This window comes from Oxyura jamaicensis, chromosome 11 (assembly GCF_011077185.1).
Source record: "Oxyura jamaicensis isolate SHBP4307 breed ruddy duck chromosome 11, BPBGC_Ojam_1.0, whole genome shotgun sequence".
NCBI lineage: Eukaryota > Metazoa > Chordata > Aves > Anseriformes > Anatidae > Oxyura > Oxyura jamaicensis.
In genome coordinates, this window is record NC_048903.1 from 20,331,127 (window position 1) to 20,338,813 (window position 7,687).

A 7,687-nucleotide genomic window follows, 5' to 3' on the forward strand; every position below is an offset into this window, starting at 1 on the left:
CAGAATCTGATCTGAGAAGGAGAGAAAGAGGACATTAACATAAATGGGTTTGCATTTGCACACTATTGTTGAATCTGGTAGTCGTAAACAAATTACAGAAGATTTTATATAGACAGAAATAGCATTAAAATGGCACAGCTCCGTTGTAGTGCTGCCTTCCTTCCGTATTTGTTTCTGAGTAATTGTCCTCTGCTTACAAGTGATGAAGTGTTGAAGGTACAGACAAATCTGCCGAGAAAAGCGGAGCCTTTTGCTTCTTCCCTAACTTTGGTGTTAAGATAATTGGAAGTCATTGCTAGAAAGTTGCTTCTGTCTTAAAAAGTGCAGGCAGCGTGGGGAGCGATCAGGGCCACAGCCCCGTGCCTGCGGTGGGCTGCCCCTCCTCCTGGTCCTGTTGCTGCCGGGCTGTGCCAATGGCTCTGGCAGAGGTTTGGCCACGTCTGTGCACTAAAGGGAAGGGTTAGCTCTCGCAGACTTTACCCTTTCCTTATTTCTTTGTGCCAGAAATGCCCATGTTCCTAGGGGTTGCACTGATGCTTCCTGTCATCATCAACACCATCTGCACACTGCTCGTGGTGGTGTTAAATGGAGGACGCCTGGAAGAGTCACAGACACCAAGCGTGTGATCTCTCACACCATGGTGTCCTCTGTATTGAAGCAGAATATAATAAAATGACGCTCTATATAGACTTGTCAGGAATGAGAAGCCTCTATCGCAGTCCCTCTTAGTTCCTGTGCTTGGTTGTTTCCCGACACTCTTGCCTTTTCTTGTTTTTGGTTTTGCTCTGCCAGCTCTGCTCAGTGTTTGCCAGACCAGTGAGGCACTTCAGGTGTGTGCTGGCTGTGCACTTTGCATTCTGGCTTGTTCGGTGAAGTCTTGAGCAGCGTCTGCGGGAGTGACACCACCTTTCCTGCTGCGTTGTACTTCTGAGCCTCTGTGGGAGTCCTGGAGAGCTTTTGGTTTCTACAACCTCAAATTGGCTAGTTCATCACTTTAACAGCTGTTGAAACTGTCTCTGGTTGCTAGTTGTTAGTCTCAGGATATGGGCACTTGGGGTAAAGGCCTCTTCTTACATTACTCAGGTGGGCTGACACATAGGGGTGTTTGCATCGCTGCATCATCCTAAGAGCCTGGCTGTCCCCTTCCTTTTACTTTACTTTGCCTGGCTCCTCTCTGTTCTCTGCCCTTCCCTGGAGGTTCTGAAGTGGCACAGCAGGGGATGACCCAAGCCTGGGGGTCACTGGGTGCTTGGGGACCCCTCGTGTGTCCCGGTGCTGCCAGCAAGGCTGTGGCAGCTGGGAGCTTCGCTGAGCTGGGGCTTCCTGAGCTGCGCAAATGAAAGGCAGAATGCTGCAATTGTTTATTTAATTGTCTAAATGTGCCAATGTCAATACACATAATCACATAATATAAGCACTTAATTACTTAAGCTAAATATTTTTGCATCTTAGTCTAAAACTGCAATCAAAAATTCTCAGTGGGGGGCAGATTCATAGAAGACTTCCTGAAGGATGCCTCTAAATATTCTTTTCTCTTAGGCGTAGAGGTGGCATAGGGCATGAAATCTAGAGGAGCAGAATTGCACAACTTAAACCATTCTAAGCACAGGTTTCCCCATCTCAGGTTTTAACGGTGATCTTGAGACTAGCTGTGAAGCCAGTGAAGTTAATGAGGGTGCTGCTCTCCTTCGTGCATGTTGCAGAACATGTTCTTAGGGCTTTGTAACACTTCATGTTCTGAAAGTCAGTGCAAACTGGGTTGCTATTCTCACTGAAATTATTGCATCGTTAATGGGAACAACACTTCATGTGGCGTGGTGGTGGGAATGCTCAGAGTGAGCCGTGGGCTGGGGAGCGGGGCCTGGTCCCTGCAGGCGGATCAGGCTGTGAGCGTGCTCCTGCTGGGCTCCAGCTAGAAGAAACACAAACCCCTCTTCTCAAAGCACTCCTTGTAGTGTTAAACGCCAGACTAGTGGATTAACTAGAGCAGGTTCGCTACAATAATGTTGCAGGACTAGGAATGAAGACTTCCCTGAGATCTCCTGCATGGACTTCAGTTCCTTCAGGTCACCGCTCTCTGGATACTTTTTGCTGCTGTGAATTGCAGTTAAGATGGAGAAAGCACTTCTACATTTCATTCCTTCGATGAAATTCCTGTTAGAAGCACTGTATTGTAGTTATGGTCGTGCATGTTAAATTTTTAATTTGATTTTCATTTGTCTATTCAATTGATATAATTGATGTGCATCCTATCTCCCCAGGGATACAGGTTAATAACCTACTAACCTCGGCATAAAGGAATGATGAAAGGATAGCACACCATGGTTTAAGGAACCATTTATAATATATGTTTTTTAACTGTATCCTTATTTTTTGCCCCTCATAGCCTGCAGCATTTTGTACTTTCAAAGCCTTTATAGGCTTTAAAAACATTAATTATTTCAACTTTAATGAAAAGAACCATTCATACCAGACCTACAAGAAGGCTAATCATGTTACTGTTTGTGAGTATATCATAGAAGAAAAATAAAATTTATAAATAGAATCAGACTCTGTTCACTATCTGAATGGGTTCTTCAGTTTTCTTCTGGTTTTGCACTTGTTCAAGTTGCAGAGGGGACGTTCCAAATGAGTAATACCTGTAAGACGTGACAGGTGATGAGTGCAGGTGGGATTGCTTAGATGACACCAAAGCACTTATGAGCAGTGGAGAATCATAAGATGGCACTGACAGAGTAGGAGAAAATGCAAAGGTATTTGGGTTAGGGTAAAACACTTTACGGGTTTATTCTAAATGCCTGGTTGTCTTAGCTGATGTGAGTACTTCCCTGTGGCACTGCACACTAAAGGTTAAGCACCAGTGCTGGGTGTTTAACCTTTAGAAGCCGATGGTGGTGGTGCAGGGGTGGTGCTGAGGCGTGGAGCACTGCTGTACTCCTGGCCACGAGGCCTCGCTGATAGGACATAACCTTTGTGCTCACTGAACTAGTCCCAGAGGTTTAAAAAGTAGATGTTGCCTTTACATGTTGGAAATACCAAGCAAGCTTTTACTATGTTTCTTGTATGCATATTTTGTATATGTGCTGTGAGCACAGCTCCTTTAAAGAACAGTCTAGTGCATGGTGTCATCTCGGGCAGTTTGCATAACAGCGTGCACATTGCAAAGCTGGAGCTGGGTAGTTCATAAGTCACGGAGAGCCTCAGCAGCATGAGCAGGTAAGATGAATTAGCTGTGCTGCTGGGGATGCCACTGCAGTGACCAAACTCAATCAGACCCTGCGATTTAGCAGCACTGCGCCTTCCTGCCAAGGCAGAGCAGGCGGCTCTGTGCTGCCGGGGCGAGTCCTGCTTGCAGCTCTTGAGCCAAAAAGCAACAAACTTCAGCCAAAAGCAACAAACGCGTGAAGTCTCCAGGAGCATCTGTCCATGCCATGAGGGAGGGACGTGCCTGGCAGGCTCACCGAGCTGTGGAGGTCTGGTCCCAAACACTGCTCAGGCCGCTGCCCACGCTGCGCACGCAGCAGGAGAACACGGCTTCCCTGGGGAGCTGAATGGCAACTGAGCTCCTTCCTTTGCTAAACCTCGGTGTCAGCCTTCAGATCAGCCTTTTCCTCGCATGTTACTGCGAGCTGTGCACACTGGGCATGGCATCCTCCTTTGTCTCATGGGTGTGGATGGGTGTGTGAGTGCAGAGCCAGCGATGCCAGGGCTGCAGCTTGGTGCACGCTTGGCTCCACCTGGCTGCTCCTGCATGTCCTGGGGAGACCCTGCGAGCACAGCAGGCAACAGTGCTGCTCAGCCTCCTCCCCAAAGGTGCACCTTTTTGCTCTCTGGTAGTTACAGAATGGCATAAACCCTAGAGTACAAAGTTTAATGTCCTTTCTAAACTTGTAATTAATTAGGAAAACTACTTATTTTTATCTCTTTGCATTTGTGCCCACAGTGATGTCCTGTAGGACACAACAGCATGCTTTATGAAAACATTTTTTTGACCCTGTTGATTTAGAATACTGTAAAGTCTTTAAGTGCTTTAATTTTTTTTTTCCCCTAGTATGCATTTCTTTCCACTTATTAACATTGATTTTCGTTTCCAATCATGCTGCCAATTCCCCTGCTTTGCTTGCTTTTCTCGCTATCCTCTTCTGTGCTAATTACCCTCAAACTTCTCTCTCTTCTACCAAACATATTAAACAGCTTCCCCTGTGACGAGGATGACCTGTTCTGGACTGGGAGCCTTCTAGCTGCTGGAGCACCAGGAGCTGGGCACAGATCTCGGCGTGCTGCGAGGTCTCCTCCTTACAGGTTTAAGGAGCAGGCCATGCTTGTTCTGGCTCCCCATCATCCCCTGATGAACTTTATTCCCATGTCATTTTATTTTTTAACCGAGCCTTGGGGAGGGCCTGGGTTCCTTGAGCAAACCTCATGTCTGCTTGATGAGCTGATAGTAAGAAACACATAACTATGCTCATTGATAGAAAACCATCACGTGCCAAGAACACACCTTTTAAGTGGGTCTGGGGCAGCCTTTTAATTTTCCAGTGTCGAGCAGCTACCTCACCAAAAAAAGAACCACCACCACCACCAACAGAAAAACACAAACCACCACCACCAATAAAACCCCTTCCCCTTGTTGTCAAAGATCAGACTTTTTGTGAAAGGTGGCCAGGTGACTACAGGGTAGATAGTTTTGTCAGATAATGTGATTTATTGATAGTTTGGGAACGACTATAAAGTTATTACTTCATTGGCATTGATGACTGCTCCGTGGAGTTGAGACCATGTCCAAAACACCTGTAAAAGGTTAAAGATGCTGCACAAAAGCATGCAAGGCTGCTGGCACCCCCCTGCACCCAGGGCACACAGCTTCCCCCTGTGATGCACATCGGCTTCTCCATCGTGTCGATGAGACCGGTGAGAAATGCCTATTTCTCACCATAATGTTCCAAACAATTTAAGGCTTTACAGATTAAATCTAACATCTTGAAGTGCACCCGAAAGCTGACAGCCAATGCAGCTTAGAAAGCAATAGGAGTTAATAATACATGCGAGTCTCCTGCCATGTCCTAAGGCTTTTTTCTTCAATGCTATTCAAAATTTAGGCACCTTTCATATTAATTAAATGGTAACTTTCTGTATCCCACAATCAAACTATCCAATAATGCTTGCTCAGAGCAATCAGAAATGACAAAAATAAAGTACTAATATAATTTCAATATGAATGATTTGATCCCTGGGGTTTCTATCATATTAAACAAAGAAACAAATTAACCAGTGACCAAATTAAGTGGAGGAACTTGCATTATAGACCAGCAATAGATTTTTTTCTTCCATAGTTAAGCTGCCAGCTTCTTTATTGCTTCAAGTTCAGCATTTCCCACCTCTGAGGTTAGAAACATCATCCTGACTCCTTGCCTGACGTCGTGGCCAGGCACATGTGCCTGTTGATATCTGTGGCTGTGCAGCCTTGGGGTGCTGAGCCCTGGCCAGGTCCTGCAGCAGGTCTTTGTGGCTGACGTGGGGCAGCACCTCCCAGGCCTGGTGTCCTCCCTTTGTGCCGGGCAGGCAGCTCTTCTCTTTGGTCACCCCTTGCTTCCCAGCTTTTCCAGGATAATTTAAGTTTTCTCTATTTTAGCTATTATTTTTCTGCAGACCACAGCACATGTTCTGTGGAAGGTCAGATAGTGACGGTCACAGCACTTCCCATATAAAAAAAAAATATTGAAAAAAGATGGTTGATGGGCAGAGGGTCTCGATGCAGATGCTGCAGTGGAGCCACCATGGCCCCCCTCTGTGCCACCAAGACAATTTGAGGGACATTTGCTGGGGCCGTCAGTGACATTTAGCAGTGCCTGTGCCTCCACAAGTGCTACTGCATAGTATGCCGTGTTAGGTTTTATAAGTGTATATAAACATATATAATACAAGTTGACTTAAACTTTGCCCTTTAGGCAACAGTTGGGTACCAGATGGCATCTGAATCCCAGGGTAGCAAAGCCCTTGAAGTCCTGTAAAGAAGGTGTGATCACGTGGATTTCCTTCTGAGATGCACTTGGCCTTGCCAGCATTTAGATGTAAAAGAACCAAGTTGTTGACTCTGAATGCCTACCTTTTTGCTTCAAACTCAGACTTAAATTTGTCGTGCGGTTCCAGGCTGTGACCCTACTGGTGGGTTTGGAAATGCAGCAAGTTTTGGGTGTTTTCCTCCTAGTGAGGCTCTGTCTCTGGTGCGCTGCTGATCTCTTTGGTTCCCACAAGCAGCAGAGTGAGCTCAGAAAGCTTCCTCTTCTGCATGAGCCAAAACAGCCCCAAAACGGGCTGAGGATCTCTGAACACAGGGGCATCTTTCCTTGGCAAAATAAAAAACGTGCTTATGGCATCATTTGGCCAACAGCTTGGTGGTGGCCTGCCTCTGGGGAGCTTTAGGAGCACTCCTGTCCTCTGAAGCACCAGGACATAGGTGCTGTTTGCTGATGGTGCCAGACACGGGCTGAGCACGTTCCTGCCTCCAACAGTATTGATAAAGAATCCAGGAACCTGCAGTGCAACTGGGGTTTTAATTGGAGTTCTGCCCCCAAACACTTGATTTCATGGTAAGATCAATAATATGTTAAAACCCAAGTACAGCGAAATGTGTGTGTACTGCACTGACAGCCCGCGTGCAGCACATCACTTTTTCTTTACTTATTTTGTTCTTTCTCGCCCATGCCTGCGCCGCAGTCCCTGACCTCCCTGCCCGTCACCCCCCTGGTTCCCATCTCCTGTTTGGGGCCGCAGTCTGGCCTGGGCAGCTCTCAGGTCAGGAGTGTGCAGAAGCTGCTGTGGTTTGTCTGTGCGTGGTGCTGGGGTGCACCACGGGAGCCAAACCCTTCCCGCTGTGGGTGCAGCTCCCACGGGCCAGACCCTGCCTGGCAGAGGTGGCCCAGGGCCCTGGGCCCTGCCTGCTGTGCCCTCCAGGTGGCTGCGGTCACAGACGTCTCTTTCTAAATCAGATATTGTTATAACAGAAGGATTAATCAAAAGTTGAGCTAAGCTAAATCACGCCTGCTCTGAGCGGCCTCTGGTTTCAGCAGTTCTAAAATAATGGGCAGCGTCTTGCTCTGCACTATAAACATCTGGTTGAGGAGGCTGAAAGAATTAAATTCTGAGCCTGAAAAATGACATTTTGAGTAGAAGCTCTGCTTTCATCTCTGTGATAATGTTTTTAGGAGAATACGCACAGTGTCTCAGCGTTAACATTCTTTAACTGCTCCTCAAATTACTAATGCTTCACGTTGCTTTAATCCATTCTGCTGTAATAGCTTTATTAGATTAAACTCCCTGCTGAGCAAGTGAGGAACAGTGGGATTATCACACTTCCCTTTGAACAGCCAGTAAAGACAAAATAAATGGTTAACAAAATAGAACAAATTCAGTTTGCAGGTGATCTGCAGTTCTCAGCCTCGTGGATGGTAACTGCAGATAGCCTCTAAGTGTCCCTATTATTCCTTGCTCGAAAAAAAATGCCTTTTTAGCAGCCTGAAGAAATTCCTGAGGTAAAAAAAGAAGTCCTAATGGAATAAAAGTTCCCTTTTCCCCTTTGGATGTGTTGCTAATTGCATCATGCCAACTGCAGGGACAGTGTGAGGAAAACCTGAAACTATTTTAAAAAGTGTTTTTTTTTTTTTTTTTTTTTTTTTTTTTTTTTTTT